The sequence below is a fragment of the Tursiops truncatus genome, chromosome 4, assembly GCF_011762595.2.
Source record: "Tursiops truncatus isolate mTurTru1 chromosome 4, mTurTru1.mat.Y, whole genome shotgun sequence".
NCBI lineage: Eukaryota > Metazoa > Chordata > Mammalia > Artiodactyla > Delphinidae > Tursiops > Tursiops truncatus.
In genome coordinates, this window is record NC_047037.1 from 97,525,180 (window position 1) to 97,552,091 (window position 26,912).

Below are 26,912 nucleotides of genomic sequence, written 5' to 3' on the forward strand. Positions count from 1 at the left end.
GACTGCCTAGTAGGTACATTAAATCAGTGTATACAAAATCTTAAGTTCTCTTGACATGCTGATACCTAAGAGGAAGGAAACTCCTGTTCATTCTTTTTTCTTTATTTTTATTTTTTCATTCCACAAAGGTGTCTAGAGTACCCACTCCATGCCAGACATTGTGGTTGAGGTAGGAGCTGAGATAAAAGCAGGGATGACACAATTTCTGCCTTGAAGAGTGTAGAGTATGATGTGGGCAGGGGAGGGGGGTGCATAGTGAAGTGGGGAAGTAATATATATTCACCTAAAATTATAATTCAATATAAGAAAGACTAGCTTAGAGATATCAAGAAAATGCTGAGGACTTCATAAAGCTTTTGCCTGAAGAAAATGGGAAAATCTTCATAAAGAAGTTAACTTAGCTCTTGAAAGACTATTGAAAGTGTGTATATATTTAGCAAAAACTCTTTTATCTACTCTGTTTCCTTTCCAATTTTATCCCCTATTTTCTTTTTTCAGATTGGCAAAGGAGAACAAGGAAAGGCAGCATGCTGCATTGCACTTGAGAATTTGTCATGATCTGTTTGTAGGCTACCAGCCACCAAATAGCCCAGGATACTACCATTTTCTGAGACTTCTAATATATTAAAATTTCTGATAGACCAAAAAAGTGTTCTCAGAACTGTGGACTATTTTCAAATATTTAACAAACTAATCTTTTAATGTAAAAATGCTATGCAATATAATTGCAATACTCATTACAAAATTCTAAAAGTTGTTATAAATACTTACCCATAGTATTCTCCAGATAATGAGGCCCAATAATCAGGACAAGTTCAACATTCAATGGATGAGTGTAGTTATAACCTCATTAGAAGATTACCTAAAAGTTTAAATTTCACATACCTTTATGAATGTTGAGGTAGCTGATCCATCACTGTGATAATTACAAGATTCACAGAAGAGACCTAGTGCGCAGTTTGAAGAAAATTACCTTAAGGCAGAGATTCAAGTATAAATATGATGCCAAGTAATTCCAATAGAAAACTGAACTGAAATTTACAAAGCTTTGGGTATTCAATGTTACCAACAAATGACTTAGGCCAGGAATATGGTATCAACGGAGAGGAGGCATGCTGAGTAGAACATACTAGATTAGTATATAGTATGCTTGATTGGTAGTACAACAGCTTCCTAACGTTAGCAAAGAGAGTTTAGGTGCATACAAATAATACAGTGTCAGCAATTTGTATACAATATCATACTTGTATACTCTGTTAAAACAATAGGAAAGAAATGGAGAATAAATGGTACAGTATGTACTATTCCCAAAGATCTTACAAGACTCCTAATGATTATATCTCTCCAGGAGATAGAATAGACCTCATCAAATCTGAGTACTGCAAGGAGTAATGTCTACTCTATAAAGGAAAAGATTTGTATCACTAAACTTATTTAAGATAGAGTCTTTACAAAGCCTTGCTCTTCTGGTGATAAACAATATGGTCTTCCAGAAGCATATTTGACTTAAAAAAAAAAATCTCTTTCTAACTTGCTATTGGTTAATTCACCAGTCTTTTGCAATGAGAAAATGTATTAGTTTTTATTTCTGTGTAAAAAATTATCCCAAAGCAGTGGTTTAAAATAATACACACTTACTATATCACAGTTTCTTTGGACCAGGACTCCAGGCATGGCTAAACTGAGTGCCTTCTGGTTTAAGGTCTTTCACGAGGTTGCAGTCAAGGTGTCAGCAGTGGCTGCCATCATTTCAGGGCTCCACTGGGGAGGGATCCACTTCCAATCTCACTCACATGGCTGTGTTGGCAGGCATCAGGTTCTCGCTGGCTGTTGGCTAGAGACATTGCCACACAGGCCTCTCCTTTGCCCAGCTCACATTATGGCAGCTGGCATCTTTGAGAGAGGGCTGGAAGGGGTGAGTGTAGGCCTGAGACTGAAGTCACAGTCTTTCACAGTCACCTAATCATTCATCACTTTTGCAGTATTCTAATTGTTAGACATGGTAGCCAGCCAGCCCTTAGGGAGAGGGGGTTATACAAGGTCATGAATGCCAGGAGGTGAGGGTCATTGGGGGCCCTCTTAGAGGCTGCCTATCTACTACAAAGAAGTAGAAGTAAAATATGAATGATATTCTGACTTATTAGATTAACACACAAACAGACCTTGTGAATTTCTCCATAACTCTCCATCTGGATAGACTGTTCCCCTCTCCCTCCGAGTTATATGAACTGTTGACATACACAGTAGTTTGAAGAGGAGGCTGGTCTCTCCATCATGTCATCTGTGAAAGATGAGACCTTTCAAATTAAATCCATGTATTAACACACTTACCTAAAGACACGTGTACCAACAAATTATACTTCCAAATGCAATTACAAAAAGTAAAAAATGTGCTAGACTCATGCTTCTCATGCTTACACCATTCTGTAAAGATTATTAACTGAACTGCTGAAGAATGTGCACCATGGTGAAAAGAAAACTTCATTTTTCACAGTTCTTGGCCTCCCTGTGTTTATGTCTGGAACCTAAACACTGAGCAATTTCAAGTTGTTGCTTCTTGTTTCCTCTTTAATAAACATAGAGGGGTGTAAAAATGAATATATTTTTCTCAGTTTTATCATGTTTCCCTATTCATGTCCCTTCTATTACTCCTCCCTGTCTGCTGATCCATTCACCTCAGTAAAGTTCAAAGAAATTGAGCTTCTGTTGTTCCACTTGAGGCAGTTTTAGAAAAATGACCTTGCTTTCTGTGCAAGATTGTTTTCAGTGGTAACAATGATTTTATTAATAAGTAGTAAATTCCTCAGTGATAACTTGACACCTGTAAAGTTTCAACTTTTAAACTCTCACTCTAAGCCAATGCACCAAAAGGAATTTTAGATCCTTTAACAATAGTAAAAGATACTTTTTCACCTGCTCCTAACTCAAACATAGTTTAACATATGTGCATCATTTTTTTTCCAAAAGAAATACACTTTTGGATACAACCCAGTTGTACACAATTTCTGCCAAAAGGATAGTTTTCCCCACTATTTCACACAAGTTAAAATAGGGTCTGAATGGTCTTGAACACATTTTAAGTACTCTATACTCCCATATTTTCTAATTCTAAATTCTGAGTTTTATTCGCCTGCTAGACATACCTGGTGGATGCCCCACGAGTATCTCAAACCCAAGATATTTCAAAATGAACTCATCGTCCTTCCCCAAAATATCACCTCATAGAGCTATATATGGATAATTAGCAATTCTTTCATAATCCCAACTCCCTTAGTTTACAGGGGAAGTTCAGGGAGACCCAGAGAATTTAGATGACTTGCTCAATGTATCTGGGATTAGAGACCGGCTAGTGTCTCCTACTTCTTCATCCTTCATTCTTTTAATTCTTCTGTTTTTATTAATGGCACCATTAAAGGCTCCTACTTGTCTCAAGCCATCAAAGTCAAATTTAGCTCCTCCCCATTCCCATAACCACTCACTTGCCAAGTCTTGCTACTCACATCTGGGTGCTGCTTTTATTCCTCTGCCACCATATCCTTTGTCTTTATCTTATCTGGCACTATTGAAACTGTCTTCTGATTAGTTACCTTGACCTCCATCCAGTCTTTACCCACTCTAGTCTACTCCAGATGACAATTAGAGTGATATCTTCCTTAAACACAGTTTTGATCATGTCATGGAAGAGTTCTAAAACCTTGACTGTCTCTCCATTGTCAACTAAATAAAACACATTCTCTACCTCCTAGCATTCTGGGCTCTCCATAGTCTAACTCCTAAGAACATTCTCAACCATACCTTCTATATTTCAGCAGCACATTCTTCTCTGGCCAAACTGGTACATTCTATTTACAGAAAATACCTCATACTCCTTCATTTGTGTTCAGATCATTTCTTCTGCCTTAAATATGACCTCTTTTTAATGTGGTGAAATCTTGTCCATCAACCCAACTAATGTGAGAATTGCTTTATCTGAAACTTCTGGCATTGTTTCTCCCTTACTTGTGGCTCTTATATTCTTTCTAACTTTAGAGGTCTATAACTGTAACGTCTATTTATTTATCTATTGAAGTATCGTTGATTTACAATAGTATGTTAGTTTCAGGTGTACAGCATAATGATTCAATATTTCTATAGATTATACTCCATTTAAAGTTATTACAAAATAATGACTGTATTTCCCTGTGCTGTACAATATGTCCTTGTTGCTTATTTATTTGATACACAGTGGTTTGTATCTCTTAATCCCCTACCCTTATCTTGCCCCCCCACACTGGTAAGCACTAGTTCTCTATATCTGTGAATCTGTTTTGTTATATTCATTCATTTTATTTTTTAGATTCCACATATAAGTGATAACATGAGTATTTATCTTTCTTTGTCTGACTTAATTCGCTAAGCATAATACCCTCTAAGTCCATCCGTGTTGCTGCAAATAGCAGAATTTTGTTCTTTTTCATGGCTGAGTAATATTCCATTCTCTGTGTGTGTGTGTGTGTGTGTGTGTGTGTGTGTGTGTGCGCGCGCGCATGTGTGTGTGTGTGTATACTGCATCTTCTTTACCATTCATCTGTTGATGAATACCTAGATTGCTTCCATATCTTGGCAGTTGTAAACATTGCTGCTGTGAACATTGGGGTGCATGTATCTTTTCAAATTCATGTTTTCATTTTTCCAGGTATATTCACAAGAGTGGAATTGCAGAATCATATGGTAATTCTATTTTTAGGTTTTTGATAAACCTCCATACTGTTTTCCATAGTGGCTCCATCATTTTACCTTCCCATAAACAGTGTATAAGAATCTGCTTTCCTCCACATCTTTGCCAACATTTGCTATTTGTAGACTTTTTGATGATAGCCATTTTGACAGGTGTGAGGTGATATCTCTTTATGGGTTTGATTTGCCTTTTTCTGATGTTGTGCAATGTTGAGCATCTTTACATGTGCCTGTTGGGTCATCTGTATACCTTCTTTGGAAAAATGTCTATTCACTTCTCCTGCTCATTTTTAACTGGGTTTTGTGTTTTTTGGATGTTGAGTTGTATGAGCTGTTTATATATTTTGGATATGAACCCCTTATTAATCATATCATTTGCAAATGTTTTCTCCCATTCAGTAAGTTGTCTTTTCGTTTTGTCAATAATCACCTTTGCTGTAGAAACAATTTTAAGTTTAACTAGATACCATTTGTTTATTTTTACTTTTGTTTCTTTTGCATTAGAAGACAGCTACAAAAAATATTGTATTATTTATGTCAAAGAGTGTACTGCCTATATTCTCTCCCAGGAGTTTTATGGTTTCAGGCCTAATCCATTTTGAGTTTATTTTTGTATACAGTGTTAGAAAATGTTTTAATTTCATTCTTTGACATGTAGCTGTCCAGTTTTCCCAGCACTACTTATTGAAGAGACTGTCTTTTCTCCATTGTATATTCTTGCCTCCTTTATCATAGATTAGTTAACCATAGGTGAGTGGGTTTATTTCTGGTCTGTCTTTTCTGTTCCAATGATCTATGTGTCTATTTTTGTGCCAGTACCATGCTGTTTTGATTACTGTAGCTTTGTAGTATCATCTGCAGTCAGGGAGCATGATACCTCCAACTTTATTATTTTTTCTCAAGATTGCTTTGTCAATTCAGGGTCTTTTGTGGTTCCATATAAATTTTAGGATTATTTTCTCTAGTTCTGTGAAGAATGTCATGGGTATTTTGATAGGGATTACATTAAATCTATAGATTGCTTTGGGTACTACGGATATTTTAGCAATATTATTTCTTCTAATCAATGAACATGGCATATATTTCCATTTCCTTGTATTATCTTCACTTTCCTGCATCAGTGTTTTACAGTTTTCAGAATATAGGTCTTCCACCTCCTTCATTAAGTTTATTCCTAGGTATTTTATTCTTTTTGATGTGATTTTTTAACAGGTTTTTTTTTTACTTTCTCCATCTGATATTTCATTATTAGTATATAGAAAAGCAACAGATTTCTGTATATTAATCTTGTATCCTAAAACATTTCTAAATTCATTTATTCTAATTATTTTAGTGGAGATTTTTGGGTTTTCTATATATAGTATCATGCCATCTGCAAATAGTGACAGTTTTACTTCTTCCCTTCTAATTTGGATGCTTTTTATTTCCTGTTCTTATCTGATTGCTCTAAGACTTTGAATACTGTGTTAAATAAAAGTGGTAAGAGTGGACATCCTTGTCTTGTTGCTGAATTTAGAGGAAAGGCTTTCAGCTTTTCACTATTGAATATTATGTTGGCTGTGTATTTGTCATAAATGTCCTTTTCTATGTTGAGGTATGTTCCCTCTATTCCCACTTTGATGATAGTTTTTATCATGAATGGATGTTGAATTTTGTCAAATTATTTTTCTGTTCTATTGAGATGACCATGTGATTTTTATCCTTCTTTTTGTTGATGTTATGTATCATATCGATTCATGATCAGATATTGAACCATTCTTGCATCCCTGGAATAAATCCCTCCTGATCATGATATATTATTCTTTTTATATATTGTTAGATCTGATTTGCTAATATTTTGTTGAGAAGCTTTGTATCTATATTCATCAGAGATATTGGCCTGTAATTTTTTTTGTAGTGTCTTTCTGGTTTTGATATCTGGGTAATGGTGGTCTGATAGAATTAATTTTGGAGTATTCCCTCCTGTTCAATTTTTTGGAATAGTTTGAGAAGGATAGGTATTAACCCTTTGTTATATGTTTGGTAGAATTTCCCTGTGAAGACATCAGTCCTGGAATTTTGTTTGATGGAAATTTTTTATTACAAATTCAGTTTCGCTACTAGTGATTGATATGTTCAAATTGTCTATTTCTTCCTGATTCAGGCTTCAGAGGTTGCATGTTTCTAGAAATTTGTCTATTTCTTCTAGATTATCCAATTTGTTGGCGTATACCTGTTTGTAGTATTTTCATATGATTTATCTTTTCAGAAAAACAGCTGAGTTTCATTGATCTTTTCTATTGTTTTTTTAAATCTCTATTTCTTCTCTGATTTTTTTTATTTCCTTTCTTCTGCTGACTTTGGTATTTGTTTGTTGTTATTTTTTGTAATTCCTTTAGATGGTAGGTTAGGTTGTTTATGTGAGATTTTTCTTGTTTCTTGAGGTATGCCTGTATCACTCTAAACTTTCCTCTTAGAACTGCTTTTGCTGCATCTAGAAATTTTGGAGTGTTTTGTTTCCATTTTCATTTGTCTCCAGGTATTTTCTGATTTCCTCATTCCTTAATTTCCTCATTGACCCATCTTTTTTTAAGTAGTATTTTGTTTAGTTTCCATGTATTTGTTTTTTCCCCATTTTTCTTCCTGTAATTTATTTCTAGTTTCATGCTGTTGTGATCAGAAAAAATGTTTGATATAATTTCTGTCCTCTTAAATTTGTTGAGAATATTTTGTGCTCCAGCATATGATCTGTCCTGGAGAACATTCCACGTGTACTTGAAAAGAATATGTATTCTGCAGTTTTTGTATGGAATGTTCAATAAGTATCTATTAAGTCCACTTGGTATAATGTGTCACATAAGACCACTGTTTCCTTGTAGATTTTGTCAGGATGATCTGTCCACTGACGTCAGTGGGGTGTTAAAATCCCCTACTATTATTGTCTTACTGTCACTTTCTCCCTTTGTGTCTGTTAATGTTTGCTTTATATATTGAGGTGCTCCTGTATTAGGTGCATATAGGTTAGTGGGTGCATTAGGTTAGTAGGTGCATTAGGTTAGTGGGTGTAACAATTCTCGTATTGATCCATTTATCATTATATAATTTCCTTCTTTGTCTTTCATTATAGCCTTTGTTTTAAAGTCTATTTTGTCTGATATGAGTATTACTACCACCACTTTTTTATCCTTTCTGTTTGCATGTAATATATTTTTTCATCCTCTTACTTTCAGTCTGTGTGTATCTTTAGCTCTGAAGTGAGTCTCTTGTAAGCAGCATATAGATGGATTTTGTTTCTTTTTCCGATCAACCACCCTATGTCTTTTGATTGGAGCATTTAGTCTATTCACATTTAAAGATATTATTGATAGATATGTACTTACTGTCATTCTGTTACTTGTTTTCTTGTTTTTGTAGCTCTTCTCTGGTCTTTTTCTCTTTTAGTTTCTTCCCTTGTGCTTTATGATTTTCTTTAGTGGTATGCTTGTGTTCCTTTCTCTCTGGTTTTAGTGAATCTATTTTTTGTTCTTGATTTGTGGTTACCATGGGGCTCCTATATGTTGACCAGTGATGATATCTGGTTATTGTAAACTGGTAGTCATTTAAGTTCAAACACATTCTATTAAAAAAATCTATAATTTTTTACTCCCCTCCCCCACATTTTTTAAATTATTATTATATCAGGAGTGCTCCCCTCCTACCATCTTGTGGTTTCTTCTTTGTGTCTTTGATGTAGAATATCTTTTTTGGTAGATTCCAGTCTTTTTCTATCAATAGTTCTTCAGCAGTTAGTTGTGATTTTGGTGTGCTCATGACAGAAGGCAAGATCAAGGTCTTCCTACTCTGTCATCTTGTCTCCCTTCTCCACATTTTGTGTTTTTTTTTTTTAAATTGGGGTATGGTTGGTTTACAATGTTGTGCTAGTTTCTGCTGAAGCAGTGAAGTGAATCAGCTATATGTATACATATATCCCCTCTTTTTTGGATTTCCTTCCCATTTAGGTCACCACAGAGCATTGAGTAGAGTTTCCTGTGCTATACAACATGTTCTTATTAGTTATCTACTTTATGCATAGTAGTGTACATATGTCAATCCCAGTCTCCCAATTCATCCCACCCCCCTTCCTCCCTTGGTGTCTATATGTTTGTTCTCTACATCTGTGTCTCTATTTCTGCTTTGCAAATAGATTCATCTGTACCATTTTTCTGGATTTCACATATATGCATTAATATAGCATATTTATTTTCTCTTTCTGACATACTTCACTCTATTACAGTCTCTAGGTCCATCCACATCTCTGCAAATGACACAATTTTGTCCCTTTTTTATGGCTGAGTAATAGTTCATTTTATATATGTACCACATCTTCTTTATCCATTCCTCTGTTGATGGACATTTAGATTGCTTCCATGTCCTGGCTATTGTAAATATTGCTGCAGTAAACATTGGAGTGCATGTGTCTTTTTGAATTATAGAATGGGAGAAAATCTTTGTAAACAAAACAACTGACATGGGATTAATCTCCAAAATATACAAACAGCTCATGCAGCTCAATAACAAAAAAACAAACAACCCAGTCAAAAAATGGACAGAAGACCTAAATAGACATTTCTCCAAAGAAGACATACAGATGGCCAACAAATACATGAAAAGATGCTCAACATCACTAATTATTAGAGAAATACAAATCAGAACTACAATGAGGTATCACCTCACACTGTCAGAATGGCCATGATCCAAAAAATCTACGAACAATAATTGCTGGAGAGGGTGTGGAGAAAAGGAAACCCTCTTGCACTGTTGGGAATGTAAATTGATACAGCCACTATGGAGAACAGTATGGAGGTTCCTTAAAAACTAAAAATAGAACTACCATATGACCCAGCAATCCCACTACTGGGCATATACCCTGAGAAAAGTACATTTTGTGTTTTTGATGTCATATTTTACATCTTCATGTTTATCCCTTCACTGTTTATTGTAGTTATAGTTGATTTTACAGTTGTTTGTCTTTTAATCTTCATACTTGCTTACTTAAGTGGTTGATCCTCAGCCTTTACTATATATTTGGCCTTACTAGTGGGATTTTTCCTTTCCTATGACTATTTATCTCTTTCTGTAACCTTTACCACTTATTTAAGACCCTTCAACATTTCTTTTAGGGTAGATTTAGTATTGATGAACTCTTAATTTTTACTTGTCTGATAAGGTTTTTTTATTTCTCCTTCAATTCTTAATTATAATCTTGCTAGGTAGAGTATCCTAGGTTGCAGATTTTTCCCTCTCAGTGCTTTAAATATATCATGCCTCTCCCTCTGGCCTACAAAGTTTCTGCAGAAAAATCAGCAGATATCCTGATAGAGATTCCTTTGTATGTGACTCTGTTTTTCTCTTGCTGCATTTAGGATTCTCTCTTTAACGTGTCATTTTAATTATGATAAGTCTTTCTGTGGGGCTGTTTGGATTCATCTTGTGTGGGACCCTCTGTGTTTCCTGTACCTGGATATCTGTTTCCTCCTTCATGTTTGGGAAGTTTTCAGCCATAATTTCATCAAATGTATTTTCAACTTTTTTCTTTCTCTCTTCTCCTTCTGGGATCCCTAAAACGTAGATACTTGGTGTTGTCCCACAGGTTCCTTAAACTGTTCCCATTCTTTAAAACTTGCTTTCTTTTTGCTGTTCTGATTGGGTGAGTTTCATTATTCTATCTTCCAATCACTTATGCATTCTTCTGTATCACCTAGTCTGTTGTTAATTCCTTCTTGTGTGTTTTTCATTTCAATTATGAAATTGTTCAGTTCTGATTGGTTCCATTGTATATTTTCTAGTTCCTTGTTAAAATTCTCACTGTGTTCATCTATTCTTTTTCCTAATTCAGTTAGAATTTTTATTGCTAATACTTTTAACTCTTTATCTGGTAAATTGTTTATTTCTGTTTCATTAGTTGTTTTTTCAGGGTTTTTCTCTTGTTCTTTCGATTGAAACAAATGCCTCTGCCTTCTCATTTTGCTTAACTTTCTCTATGTCTGTGTAATTAGGTGAAACAGTTACCTATTCTGATATTAAAGGGGTACCCTTATGTGGGAGCTTCCCTATACTGTCTTCCTGTGCCCAGTGGCTTTGGCAGGAGTGCAGGATCTGATGTGTGCTCAAGTCACATTTTTCCCCAGGGTGTGCTGGCAGCCATCATCTTGGTAGGAGGTAGGGCTGGAGACGGAGGGGCTAGAGCGGGAGCCACGTATGAACTGAGGCTTCTCCTCTACTCAGTGGCCAACACTACTCTGTTGGGGGTGGGGGTGGGTCTTCAGTTGCTGGAGCAGAAGCCTTGAGGGTCATGTCTGAGGTGGCTCCATTCCCTCTAAGTGTGTGCTCTCCCTCTCCCAACAACAGCTCCCTCACCCCAGAGGGGAGCAGTGCTGGAGCAAGAGGCACTGTAGCGGGTGCTTGACACGGGTCTGGGCATGAGCTGCGGTGGCCCAGGACTCAGTCAGGGTCCCAGATCGCTTCTGATGTTCTGCCTCCATAAGCACCAGTAATGACTGTCCCCGCCCCATTCAGAAGTTGTTCCAGGTCTGGGCTGGCACAGTCCTTCACAACTGAACCCTACCCTCAGCCACAGCAGCCCTCACCCTAATATGGAGCTGCACCTCAGATCAAGTGGGGCCTGAGTGGGCACTCAGTATGAGTCTGGGTGTGGGGGGGGGGGTGGTCCTGGTGACAGTCAGAGTCCCGGACTGCTTTTGATGTGCTGCCTCCGTAAGTGCCAGTAATGGCTGCCCTCACCCCATTCAGGTGCTGTTCTGGGTTCAGGCTGGCATGGTCCCTCACAACTGAGCACTCCCCTCAGCTGTGGCAGCCCTCGTCCTAGTGTGGATACATTGCGAAGCAAGCAGGGAGGACCAGGCACTCACCTCAGGTTGGGGTGCACTAGAGCGGTTGCAGGTAACCGGCCAGAGCCCTGTGCAGTTTCAGTCTGTTTTTTCTGCCTTGTTTTTTTTTTAATTAATTTTTATTAGAGTATAGTTGACTTACAATGTTAGTTTCTACTGTACAGCAAAGTGAATCAGTTAGACATATACATATATCCACTCTTTTTTAGATTCTTTCCCCACATAGGTCATTACAGAGTCTTGAGTAGAGTCCCCTGTGCTACACAGTAGGTTCTTAGTAGTTATCTGTTTTACATATAGTAGTGTGTATATGTCAATCCCAATCTCTCAATTTATCCCTCCCCCCATTACCCCCTTGGAACCATAAGTTTGTTTTCTACATCTGTAACTCTATTTCTGTTTTGTAGATAAGTTCATTTGTACCCTTTTTTTAGATTCCACATATAAGCGATATCATATGATATTTGTCTTTCTCTGTCTGACTTACTTCACTCAGTATGACAATCTTTAGAGTAAGTGTGTGCACACTTCATGAACAGAGTCTGGGTTTCTTACAGGCCTCCTCTTAGTCCCACTGATTTTCTAATCAGCTAAGGGGACTCATCTTCCCAGTGTCAGACCCCAGTGAGGTGGCTCAAACTGCTCACTCCCCAAGGAGGATCTCTGCCTGTGTAATCCCTCCCCTCTCTTCTGTGTCCCCTCCCAAGGGCACAAGTCCCAACCTGATCACTTCTCTTCCCTATCTACCCAGTTCTGTATGGATCTTTCTTACAGCCTTGGTTGTACAAGAGTCTTTCTGCCAGTCTTCAGTTAGTTTTCAGTGATAATTGTTCCACATGTAGATGTATTTTTGATGTGTTCATGGGGGTAAGTGAGTTAGTTCTCGATGCTCCTACTCTGCCCTCTTGGTTTCTTCCCCACTACAGCTACTCCTTTAAACGTTGCTATATTATGAGCTTCATAAGAACAGTGACTTGTTATTTATCTGTGTGCTCCCTCTGTGTGACTAAGGTGGTTCCTATCCCTAACAGGACTCCGTCAAGTTTTATTGGATTTATAAACTCAGCCTACCTATGGAATGAAATCTTTCAAGACAGGTGGCTATCAACTACTTTTTCAGTCTTCTCCATTAGAAGTGCTATAAACTTCTTATACAGCCTTCTTAAAAGCCTTTTATGAAGGCAGTTACTCTTTCAGTTGCCTCTATCTTATTTGTGGCTTTACCCAGGAGAAGGGGATGAGGCTGAGGTTCGCAGATGGGTGGACAAGGCTGGTGGTGTTACAGGACTAGGACACTTAAGTACTTTCCCCCACTTAATCTTGTCATGTTAACTCACATCAAGGGTAGCACTTAAGGTGAAGTGCTAAGCAGCGGTTTATTTTCTGTAGGTTTGGGGTTGAGTTTTACCATCAGCTGGCTGGTACGCTTCTACTACATTTAACAATCAACCTCTCAGCATTTAACCAGAGCTTTCAATCATTAGAACAGCACTTCTTGGGTCCGTATTCAGCCTTGACCCCACCACCTGATCCACCGTTCCAAAGGAGTAGTTTTGTTCCATAAAATCTAATGGTCTCTTCTCACCCTCAGTGCACGTAGAGAGTACTCAGTCACCAATTTTTAAATCTTTTATGTTTTGCTCTTCAATCCACAAATAATCATTTCTTTTATCATTCCTTTTATTTCCCAAACCTTTCATAAACTTCTGAAGATGAAACAGTAGAAACTGTCACATATGCATTTCTTACGATAAAAAAAAATTTTAAATATTCTTCTTGGAGGCCAAGAATTATATCTTGTCAATAGCATTTCACGGGCAGGTCATCCAGCCAAGCCACAAGCAAGTCTTTCCTCATAGGTTTCACCCCATTACATTTGGATTTATTCAAAGTAGAATAAATGAGGTTGAACTGTCCAAAATGTCATATGAGCCAGTGGGAAGAAAAGAAATGCATATCGAATTAGCACAATTATCCAAATTCAAGTATGGTTTTAACTTCTATTTTAGTAGTGTTTTATATTGTTGGTCACCCTATACTGCTAAATATATTTTGTTTGTCTTGATCTTTGAAACATTACTGGAAACTATCCCACAATGATTAGATGCATTATGAATACATAGCTAACTTCAGCTGGGCTCCAGCACTGCTCAACAACTCTTTTATTTTTAAATTACCACTGTATTGAATTACCTACATATAACACCTGTTCCAAATGTTTTACATATTCTCAGGGCCTCCATGTAGTCTTCACCTCCTATATTTATACATCAAGTTACCTCACTATTCACTTAACTGTGAGGCTCCAAACTTTAATATAAATGCTCTTAAACTATAACTTTAATAGGAATCTCCTCAAATTTTCTTTGCATGATTAATGCTGTTCACAAATATTCAGTTCCCTCTCCTTCGCGTCACCTGCTAGGAGTGTACTTTCCCACCCTCTTTGAAGTTAAGCATGGTCGTGTGAATGACTTTCACCAGTGAAATATGAATGGGTCACTTCCAGATGGAAGCTTTAAGAGTGAGTAGATGATTTGACACGTTCCCTTTTCCTCAGCCAGAGCTCTTGGCACAGCTCCAGATTCTGGCTCTTCTGTCATGCTGAGTCTTGAGGTAGACGTAGGTGTGGAACAGAGCCACAGCCTATGCACGTGAACATGAATCATGAGCAAGAAATAAGCATTCATTGTATTGATCTACCGAAATTTGGGGGTTGTTTGTTACCTTAACAAAAACTTAGTCTCAGAGTGATATCAGGGATAATAGAGCAGGGACCTCCAAAAATTTATCCCTCCTTAAAAACAGTGAATAAATTGTCAAGGACTGTCAGAATCAACATTATCAGAACTCTGAAAACTATAGCAACCAGATGAGTGTTTAATCAAGAGAAAATTATCTGAGTGTCAGTAAGAGAGCTTTGTGGCATTTTAACTTACCCTGTCCCCATTCCCCACTCCCCAGCTCAGAGGCAGCCTTGGAGACAATAAGCTACCTTCTTCACACAGGTTCCTGGTACCAGGGGGAGCAGAACAGAACTTATTCTCACACAATTTTGGCTGTTTGTCTTGAGCTATCTGGTGGCTCTCTGAAGGACCAGCTCATAGGGCTTGCTTTTATTTTGCCTAACTCAGAAAAATCCGCAAGCTGAGGTGGCTGCTCAGGGGGCATTTGTCAAAACCTTTTATTTATTTATTTATTTATTTTTATTTATTTTATTTATTTTTGGCTGTGTCAGGTCTTAGTTGCAACACACAGGATCTTCGTTGAGGCATGCGAGATCTTTCATGGTGGCGTGCGGACTCTTCATTGTGGTGTGCAGGCTTCTCTCTAGCTGTGGCGTGCTGGTTTTCTCTTCTCTAGTTGCAGTGCACCGGGCTCCAGGGCACGTGGGCTCTAGTTTGTGGCACGCGAGCTCTAGTTGAGGCGCGTGAGCTCAGCAGTTGCTGCGCGCGGGCTTAGTTGCCCTGTGGCACGTGGGATCTTAGTTCCCTGACCAGGGATCGAACCCACATCCCCTGCATTGTAAGACAGATTCTTTACCACTGGACCACCAGGGAAGTCCCTCAAAACTCTTTAAAGGCAAATGAATTAGCAGCTGCCATGTGGGGCAAGAAGTAGCAGGGCAAATAATAGACAAACCGAAAAGCATGGCAGAAAACACTGGGTAATAAGACAATTGGTAGAAGAAAGATATTTTAAAAATTCTAAATAAATGAAATGATATCCTGTGTTTACGGAGTGGAAGACTTAATGTCGTTAAGGTGACAGTTGTCCCCAAATTGATCTACAGATTCTATGCAATCCCTATCAAAATTTAAATTCCCGGGACTTCCTGGTGGTGCAGTGGTTAAGAATCCGCCTGCCAATGCAGGGGACATGGGTTTGAGCCCTGGTCTGGGAAGATCCCACATGCCGCAGAGCAACTAAGCCCGTGCACCACAACTACTGAGCCTGCACTGTAGAGCCTGTGAGGCACAACTATTGAGCCCACGCACCACAACTACTGAAGCCCGCATGCCTAGAGCCCATGCTCCGCATCAAGAGAAGCCACCACAATGAGAAGCCCGCGCACCGCAACAGAGTAGCCCCCACTTGCTGCAACTAGAGAAAGCCCGTGCACAGCCAAAGACCCAACGCAGCCTTTACTCTATCCTGGGAAATTGTCAGTTTTTGATAATTTTTATTCGGCAAATAATATATCAATAAATAATACATCAGTAAATGAATGAGTGCATGAAATAAAAGTGGAGAAAGTGTATTAAATAAAATCACAGTTTCCTTCTTCGATTGGTTATTTATATAGCTATTCCAAAGGTCAGTCTAACAATTTTTACCTCCCAAATAAACACACCATTCATCATTATTTATGTGCTAATATGGAGGAATCCCTCTAGATACAACCAGTTTCTCCTCCCTTCTTATAACTTCCTCAGAGAAAAGTTGGAAATCCATAAAATTATGCTGTCGCATTTCTCTAGGTAACTCACTTTTGTAAAAGTATAGGTCTCTGAATTCCAGAAAGCCTGTATTCACAGCTCTTCATTGCAAATGAATTGCTTGCAGAAATAAAAGCAGAATGATTTTTTCAACAGCATAAATTTGGAAACATAACAACCAGTTGTCCAAGTACCTATGGAAAGGAGGTCTGTTATTTCTTCAGCAGTTTTAATGCAGGTGGTATCATTTGAAGTTAATAAAATTGTTGGAGCTGGTACACTTATTATTGGTTGGTAATTTGTTCATGATCATAAATCAATGACAACCAATCAAACTTATGAGATCTGAAAGATCTTTTACACTAGAATGTTGTTTTTAATGATCCATTAAAAAATTGCATTGCTTATTTGCCTAAAGGGAGTGTTTATTAAAATCCAAAACCTACTGAATTTATAAGACTTGGCAAAACACTGTCTTACCCTAGCACCCTAAAGAGGAGCATCTTGTCAACATAGTTCTGGATGCAGTGTTACTCAAAGCACAAATAACCCATTATTCTAGTTCATTTGTTAAAATCTGTTTGTATGTTTAAATATGTACCATTGGCAATGTATTCAAGTAAAAGGAAGTGTAAATGAAAATGCATTGTTTGGAATACTAAGGCAAGCAGCAGTGTGGAGTTCAGACTTGGATAGAACTGGGTTCATATTCCTAGTTCAACCACTGACTGAAGTGAAATTTACTTAACTTCTCTGAGCATCAGCTTCTCACATGTAAACTAGAGATAACAATGCTTGCTCCCTAGAGTGGCAGAAGAATAAATGAAATGATGTTTATAAATGTTTGACATATACTAGACACTCCAAGCATGGTAGTAATTATTATTTTGTCTCTCGCCAACTTTGCCTTTCTTTATGCCTTGCCAACATGTACAGACTTTGCTAGATTTTCCCATACACCCTTTTCTTTAAACCAAACTTCACTCTCCTAAGAGAGACACAGGATGCAAAGTGAGTGAATTCAACAACTTGTTTGACATTTATTGGGATTTGACACCTGCAACCGTTGTGACAGCAGTCCTAATGCTCAGAGAATACTGACTGCTGGACTGAGAATGAGCCACGTCCAAGATGGCATCAAGAAAAGGGAAGTGAGTTTCAGGGGAGGTTGTCCTGCTTTTCCAGCTGGCTGGTCACCAGCAATTCTTACCTGCTGGTGTGGTAAATAGGGGAAAAGGTAAAATCTTTTTGGTCAATGTGGCTCAATTCCAAGGAAAAACAGAAAAGCTAGTTTCTTTTTAAAATTTATTTATTCTAGAAGGAAACATAAAATAAGGCTTTGTTTTTGCTTTACTGAATGCAGCCTAGTGTACTGCCTGACTCTGGCTCTGGGATGTTACATTTTGTTCACAGGAGCCCTGAAGGAAAGCAGAACTCATTCCTTTCCATGGGTACACCTTCCAGTTTAAGGCAAAAACAACTAATAATTGTCAAATACCTCAACTGTAAGATTAACTTAGGAAGCCAAACTGTTTCTACACTTAAATTTAGTCACTGCTTGTTTGAATGTGTGCATGTGTGTTTGTGTGTGTGTGTGTTTGTCCACATTGTTTCAGATAAGTTAAAAAAGAAAATATAATTTTTCCATATTAATTCTTTTCGGTATTTTCTAAAGAAAGACCCAATTAACTATTGCATTTCATGGGAAGTGTACCATGAAAGGCTTATTATTAAGAGCTCTTTCTGCCAAAACTGAGAGAATATTTTTACCAAATACACAGTAGAAAAAATTTAACTCTAGAAAATAATGATTACAATAAATGCATATCCTGACTTATCAAAACTTGCTATCTACAAAGGGATTTGCTAGAGACAAAACGATGAACAATTAATATATATAATAGATAATCAACAAAGACCTACTCTATAGCACAGGGAACTCTACTCAATGTTCTATAATAACCTATATGGGAAAAGAATCTGAAAAAGAATGGATACAGGTATATGTATAACAGAATCACTTTTCTGTACAACCTGAAACTAACACAATATTTAAATCAACTATACTCCAATATAAAATAAAAAGTTAAAAAATAGATAAATTTAAAAGATGAATAAATAAAAATTTTTTTTAAAGTAATTAAAAAATTTTTTTAAAAAAATTTTTAAAAAAAAGGTCTACTTTGAGACTTGACTTGGCCCTGAATCCTGGTCTACTTCACTCAGAAATCTCAGGATATGACCCTACTTAGCTCTGAGATGATCCGAAGAAAGAAAGGAAAAAGTGAAGATGTAATTTACCACATTTACATTCTAAGAGAAGAAAATCAGCAGTTTCAGGAAAAACAATTAAAATTCAATATCCAGTCATGATAAAATATAAATTCTTAACAAGCTAGGTCCAGAAGGAAACGTTCTTAAATGACAAGGAATATCTGCAAAAAGCCTCCTCCAAAAAATTCCCTGAACAAATTGTTTGAATTAATGACAGTTTTTCAAAATACTAGATAACAACCAAGAAGCTGATAATTTTTATGAGGATATTAACAATATCAGACATATATACGTTACTTACTTTATGTCAAGGATTGTTCTATAAAGGTATGTCATAGTTTTAAAATATGTGTAAATTCATTAGCATTCCTCCTTTGTATCTCCTTCCCTCAAATGTGGGCTGGATGAAATGATTCATTCTACTGAGTAGAATGGGGCAGAAGTGAGGCTATGTGATTCTGAGACTAAGTCATAAAAAGGATAGCTTCTGCCAAGCTCTTCCACTGTATCATAGGATACTTCAGCATCCCTGGGAGAGGCCCACAGGAAGAGGAACAGAGGCCACCTGTCAACAGCCATCACCAACTTGCCAGCCAGTGAGTGAGCCAGTGTAGCTCTGAAATCTTTTTTTATATATATTTTATTGAAGTATAGTTGATTTGCAATGATAATTTCTGCTGTACAGCAAAGTGATTCAGTTATACATCTATATATTCTTTTCCATTATGGTTTATAGCATGATATTGAATATACTTCCCTGTGCTATACAGTAGGACCTGGGTGTTTATCCATCCTATGTATACTAGTTTGTATCTACTAATCCCACACTCCCAGTCCAACTCTCTCCTACCCTGCTCCTTGGCAACCACAGGTCTGTTCTCTATGTCTGTTTCTGTTTCATAGATATGTTCATTTGTGTCATATTTTACATTCCACACATAAGTGATATAATATGGTATTTGTCTTTCTCTTTCTCACTTACTTCACTTAGTATGATAATCTCTAGGTCCATCCGTGTTCATACAAATGGCATTATTTCATTCTTTTTATGGCTGAGTAATATCCATTGTATATATCAATATATACCATATCTTTTTTTTCTTTTAATTTTTTTAACATTTTTATTGGAGTATAATTGCTTTACAATGGTGTGTTAGTTTCTGCTTTATAACAAAGTGAATCATTTATACATATACATATATCCCCGTATCTCTTCCCTCTTGCGTCTCCCTCCCTCCCACCCTCCCAATCTCACCCTTCTAGCTGGTCACAAAGCACGAATCTGAGCTCTCTGTGCTATGCGACTGCTTCCCACTAGCTATCTATTTTACATTTGGTAGTGTATATATGTCCATATATACACTACCACTCTCTCACTTTGTCCCAACTTACCCTACCCCCTCCTTGTGTCCTCAAGTCCATTCTCTAGTAGGACTGTATCTTTATTCCTGTCTTGCCCCTAGGTTCTTCATGACTATTCTTTTTTCTTTAGATTCCATATATATGTGTTAGATATGGTATTTGTTTTTCTCTTTCTGACTTACTTTACTCTGTATGACAGACTCTAGGTCCATCCACCTCACTACAAATAACTCAAATTCGTTTCCTTTTATGGCTGAGTAATATTCCATGGTTTATATGTGCCACATCTTCTTTATCCATTCATCTGTCGATGGACACTTAGGTGGTTTCCAAGTCCTGGCTATTGTAAATAGAGCTGCAATGAACATTGTGGTACGTGACTCTTTTTGAATTATGGTTTTCTCAGGTATATGCCCAGTAGTGGGACAGCTGGGTCATATGGTAGTTCTATTTGTAGTTTTTTAAGAAACCTCCATACTGTTCTGCATAGTGGCTGTACCAATTCACATTCCCACCAAAACTGTATGAGGGTACCCTATTCTCCACACCCTCTCTGGCATTTATTATTTGTAGATTTTTTGATGATGGTCATTCTGACCAGTATGAGATGATATCGCATTGTAGTTTTGATTTGCATTTCTCTAATGATTAATGATGTTGAGCATTCTTTCATGCATTTGTTGGCAATCTGTATATCTTCTTTGGAGAAATGTCTATTTAGGTCTTCTGTCCATATTTGGATTGGGTTACTTGTATTTTTGATATTGAGCTGCATGAGTTGCTTGTATGTTTTGGAGATTAATCCTTTGTCAGCTGCTTCATTTGAAAATATTTTCTCCCATTCTGAGGGTTGTCTTCTTGTCTTGTTTATGGTTTCCTTTGTTGTGCAAAAGCTTTGAAGTTTCATTAGGTCCCATTTGTTTATTTTTGTTTTTATTTCCATTTCTCTAGGAGGTGGGTCAAAAAGGATCTTGCTGTGATTTATGTCATAGAGTGTTCTGCCTATGTTTTCCTCTAAGAGTTTGATAGTGTCTGGCCTTACATTGAGCTCTTTAATCCATTTGAATTTATTTTTGTGTATGGTGTTAGGGAGTGTTCTAATTTCATTCTTTTACATGTAGCTCTCCAGTTTTCCCAGCACCACTTACTGAAGAGGCTGTCTTTTCTCCATTGTATATTCTTGCCTCCTTTATCAAAGATAAGGTAACCATATATGCATTGGTTTATCTCTGTGCTTTCTATCCTGTTCCATTGATCTATATTTCTGTTTTTGTGCCAGTAACATACTCTCTTGATTACTGTAGCTTTGTACTATAGTCTGAAGTCCAGGAGACTGATTCCTCCAGCTCCGTTTTTCTTACTCAAGATTGCTTTCGCTATTTGGGGTCTTTTGTGTTTCCATAAAAATTGTGAAATTTTTTGTTCTAGTTAAGTGAAAAATGCCAGTGGTAGTTTGATAGGGATTGCATTGAATCTGTAGATTGCTTTCAGTAGTACAGTCATTTTCACAATGTTGATTCTTCCAATTCAAGAACATGGTATCCATCTCCATCTATTTGTATCATCTTTAATTTCTTTCATCAGTGTCTTATAATTTTCTGCATACAGGTCTTTTGTCTCCTTAGGTAGGTTTATTCCTAGGTATTTTATTCTTTTTGTTGCAGTGGTAAATGGGAGTGTTTTCTTGATTTCACTTTCAGATTTTTCATCATTAGTGTATAGGAATGTGAGAGATTTCTGTGCATTACTACTTTACTAAATTCATTGATTAGCTCTCGTAGTTTTCTGGTAGCATCTTTCAGATTCTCTATGTACATTATCATGTCATCTGCAAACAGTGACAGCTTTACTTCTTCTTTTCCAATTTGGATTCTTTTTATTTCTTTTTCTTTTCTGATTGCTGTGACTAAAACTTCCAAAACTATGTTGAATAATAGTGGTGAGAGTGGGCAACCTTGTCTTGTTCCTGATCTTAGTGGAAATGGTTTCAGTTTTTCACCATTGAGGACGAGGTTGGCTGTTGGTTTGTCATATATGGCGGTTATTATGTTGAGGAAAGTTCCCTCTATGCCTACTTTCTGGAGGGCTTTTATCATAAATGGGTGTTGATTTTGTCGAAAGCTTTCTCTGCATCTATTGAGATGATCATATGGTTTTTCTCCTTCAATTTCTTAACATGGTGTATCACGTTGATTGATTGATTTGCGTATATTGAAGAATCCTTGCATTCCTGGGATAAACCCCCCTTGATAATGGTGTATGATCCTTTAAATGTGCTGTTCAATTCTGTTTGCTAGTATTCTGTTGAGGATTTTTGCATCTATTTTCATCAGTGATACTGTTCTGTAGTTTTCTTTTTTTTTGACATCTTTGTCTGGTTTTGGTATCAGGATGATGGTGGCCTCATAGAATGAGGTTGGGGTGTTCCTCCCTCTGCTATATTCTGGGAGAGTTTGAGAAGGATAGGTGTTAGCTTTCTCTAAATGTTTGATAGAATTCGCCTGTGAAGCCATATGGTCCTGAACTTTTGTTTGTTGGAATATTTTTAATCACAGTTTCAATTTCAGTTCTTGTGATTGGTCTGTTCATATTTTCTATTTCTTCCTGGTTCAGTCTTGGAAAGTTGTGCATTTCTATGAATTTGTCCATTTTATTGGCATATAGTTGTTGTGGTAATCTCTCATGATCCTTTGTATTTCTGCAGTGTCAGTTGTTCCTTCCCCTGTTTCATTTCTAATTCTATTGATTTCAGTCTTCTCCCTTTTTTTCTTGATGAGTCTGGCTAATGGTTTAGCAATTTTGTTTATCTTCTCAAAGAACCAGCTTTTAATTTTATTTATCTTTGCTATCATTTCCTTCATTTCGTTTTCATTTATTTCTGATCTGATATCTATGATTTCTTTCCTTCTGCTAACTTTGGGGTTTTTTTGTTCTTCTTTCTCTAACTGCTTTAGGTGTAAGGTTAGGTTGTTTATTTGAGATGCTTCTCGTTCCTTAAGGTAGGATTGTATTGCCATAAACTTCCCTCTTAGAATTGCTTTTGCTGCATCCCATAGGTTTTGGGTCGTCATGTTTTCATCGGCATTTGTTTCTAGTTATTTTTTGATTTCTTCAGTGATCTCTTGGTTATTAAGTAGTATATAGTTTAGCCTCCATGTGTTTATATTTTTTACAGATTTTTTCCTGTAATTGATATCTAACCTCATAGTGTTTTGGTCAGAAAAGATACTTGATATGACTTCAATTTTCTTAAATTTACAAAGGCTTGATTTGTGACCCAAGATATGATCTATTCTGGAGAATGTTCCATGAGCACTTGAGAAAAATGTGTATTCTGTTGTTTTTGGATGGAATGTCCCATAAATATCAAGTCCATCTTGTTTAATGTAGCATTTAAAGCTTGTGTTTCCTTATTTATTTTCTTTTTGGATGATCTGTCTCTTGGTGAAAGTGGGGTATTAAAATCCCCTACTATGATTGTGTTATTGTCGATTTCCCCTTTTATGGCTGTTAGTATTTGCCTTATGTATTGAGGTGCTCCTATGTTGGGTGCATATATATTTACAATTGTTATATCTCCTTCTTGGATTGATCCCTTGATCATTATGTTGTGTCCTTCTTTGTCTCTTGTAATAGTCTTTGTTTTAAAGTCTATTTTGTCTAATATGAGAATTGCTCCTCAAGCTTTCTTTTGATTTCCATTTGCATGGAATATATTTTTCCATCCCCTCACTTTCACTCTCTATGTTTCCCTACGTCTGAAGTGGGTCCCTTGTAGATAGCATATATACAGGTTTTGTTTTTGTATCTATTCGCCAGTCTATGTCTTTTGATTGGAGCATTTAATCCATTTACATTTCAGGTAATTATCGATATGAATGTTCCTTTTACCATTTTCTTAATTGTTTTCGGTTTGTTTTGTAAGTCTTTTCCTTCTCTTGTGTTTCCTGCCTAGAGAAGTTCCTTTAGCATTTGTTGTAAAGCGGGTTTGGTGGTGCTGAATTCTATTAACTTTTGCTTGTCTGTAAAGTTTTCAATTTCTCCATCAAATCTGAATGAGATCCTTGCTAGATAGAGTAATCTTGGTTGTATGTTTTTCCCTTTCATCCCTTTAAATGTGTCCTGCCACTCCCTTCTGGCTTGCAGAGTTTCTGCTGAAAGATCAGCTGTTAACCTTATGGGGATACGCTTGTATGTTATTTGGTGTTTTTCCCTTGCTGCTTTTAATATTTGTTCTTTTATTTAATTTTTGATAGTTTGATTAATATTTGTCTTGGCGTGTTTCCCCTTGGATTTATCCTGTATGGGACTCTCTGTGCTTCCTGGACTTGATTAACTATTTCCATTCCCATATTAGGGAAGTTTTCCACTATAATCTCTTCAAATATTTTCTCAGTCCCTTCCTTTTGCTCTTCTTCTTCTGGAACCCGTATAATTCGAATGTTGGTGCATTTAATGTTGTCCCAGAGGTCTCTGAGACTGTCCTCAGTTCTTTTCATTCTTTTTTCTTTATTCTGCTCTGCAGTAGTTATTCCCACTATTTTATCTTCCAGGTTACTTGTCCGTTCTTCTGCCTCAGTTCTTCTGCTATTGATCCCATCTAGAGAATTTTTAATTTCATTTATTGTGTTGTTCATGATTGTTTGTTTACTCTTTAGTTCTTCTAGGTCCTTGTTAAACGTTTCTTGTATTTTCTCCATTTTATTTCCAAGATTTTGGATCATCTTTACTATCATTATTCTGGATTATTTTTCAGGTAGACTGCCTATTTCCTCTTCATTTGTTTGGTCTGGTGGGTTTTTATCTGCTTCTTCATCTGCTGTGTGTTTCTCTGTCTTCTCATTTTGCTTAACTTACTGTGTTTGGGGTCTCCTTTTCGCAGGCTGCATGTTCGTAGTTTCCATTGTTTTTGGTGCCTGTCCCCAGTGGCTAAGGTTGGTTCAGTGGGTTGTGTAGGCTTCCTGGTGGAGGGGACTAGTGCCTGTGTTCTGGTGGATGAAGCTGGATCTTGTCTTTCTGGTGGGCAGGTCCATGTCTGGTGGTGTTTTTTTGGCATGTCTGTGACCTTATTATAATTTTAGGCAGCCTCTCTGCTAATGGGTGGGGTTGTTTTCCTGTCTTGCTAGTTGTTTGGCATAGGGTGTCCAGCACTGTAGCTTGCTGGTCATTGAGTGGAGCTGGGTCTTGGTGTTGAGATGGACATCTCTGGGAGATTTTCACCGTTTGATATTACGTGGAAATGGGAGGTCTCTTGTGGACCAGTGTCCTGAACTTGGCTCTCCCACCTCAGAGGCACAGGCCTGATGCCTGGCTGGATAACTGAGAACCTGTCATCCACATGGCTCAGAGTAAAAGGGAGAAGAAGAAGAAAGAAAAAAACTAAAATATAATAAAATTAACAAAAAAAAATTATTAAAATAAAAAACAAAATATAATTATTAAAAAAATTTTGAGTAATTAAAAAAGAAAGAAAGAACAACAAAAACAAATTCACCTATGATAAGAAGCGCTGAAAACTCTACTAAAAAAAAAAAAAGGACGGACAGAACCCTAGGACAAATGGTAAAAGCAAAGCTATACAGACAAAATCACACACAGAAGCATACGCATACACACTCACAAAAGGAGAAAAAGGGAAATATGTATATATATATATCGTTGCTCCCAAAGTCCACCTCCTCAAGTTGGGATGATTCCTTGTCTCTTCAGGTATTCCACAGATGAAAGGTACATCAGGTTGTCTGTGGAGATTTAATCCGCTGCTCCTGAGGCTGCTGGGAGAAATTTCCCTTTCTCTTCTTTGTTCACACAACTCCTGGGATTCAGCTTTGGATTTGGCCCCGCCTTTGCATGTAGGTCCCCGCCTTTGCATGTAGGTCGCCTGAGGGCATCTGTTCTTTGGTCAGACAGTACAGGGTTAAAGGAGCAGCTGATTCGGGGACTTTGCCTCACTCAGGCCGGGGGGGGGGGGGGGGGGGGGGGGGGCGGGGCGGGGAGGGGTACAGATTGTGGGGCGAGCCCGCAGCAGCAGAGGCCGGCATGTGTTCTCCTGGGGAAGTTGTCCCTGGATCACAGGACCCTGGCAGTGGCGGGCTGCACAGGCTCCCAGGAGGGGAGGTGTGGGTAGTGACCTGTGCTTGCGCACAGGCTTCTTGGTGGCGGCAACAGCAGCCTTACCGTCTCATGCCCATCTCTGGGGTCCGCGCTGATATCCGCGGCTCACGCCCGTCTCTGGAGCTCCTTTAAGCACCGCTCTTAATCCCGTCTCCTTGCGCACCAGGAAACAAAGAGGCAGGAAAAAGTCTCTTGCCTCTTCGGCAGGTCCAGACTTTTTCCCGGACTCCCTCCCAGCTAGCTGTGGTGCCGTAGCCCCTCCAGGCTGTGTTCACACCGCCAACCCCGGTCTTCTCCCTGGGATCTGACCGAAGCCCGAGCCTCAGCTCCCGGCCCCCGCCTGACCTGGCGGGTGAGCAGACAAGCCTCTCAGGCTGGTGAGTCCTGGTCGGCACCAGTCCTCTGTTAGGGAATCTCTCCACTTTGCCCTCCACACCCCTGTTGCTGCGCTCTCCGTGGCTCCGAAGATTACCCCACTCCCACCCCCTATCTCCACCAGTGAAGGGGCTTCCTAGTGTGTGGAAACCTTTCCTCCTTCACAACTCCCTCCCACTGGTGCAGGTCCCATCCCTATTGTTTTGTCTCTGTTTTTTCTTTTACCCTACCCAGGTACATGGAGAGTTTCATGCCTTTTGGGAGGTCTGAGGTCTTCTGCCAGCGTTCAGTAGGTGTTCTGTAGGAGTTGTTCCACATGTAGGTGTATTTTTGATGTATTTGTGGGAGGAAGGTGACCTCCACATCTTACTCTTCCGCCCTCTTGAAGCTCCTCCCACATCTTCTTTATCCATTCGTCTGTCAGTGGACATTTAGGATGTTTCCATTCTGGGCTAATGTAAATAATGCTGCTATGAACATAGGAGTGCAGGTATCTTTCTGAATTATAGTTTTGTCTGGGTATATGCCCAGGAGTGGGATTGCTAGATCATTTTAGTTTCTTGAGGAACCTCCATACTGTTTTCCATAGTTAGCCCCCAAATCTTGATTGCCACATCATCAGAGACCTTGAATAAGGTCTCACAACCAAGCCTCTCCCATTTTCTTGACCCACAGAAACTGAAAGATAATAAAACTTATCATTGTTGTAAGCCATGAAATCTTGCAATAATCTGTAACAAATCAATAGATAACAATACACGTTGTG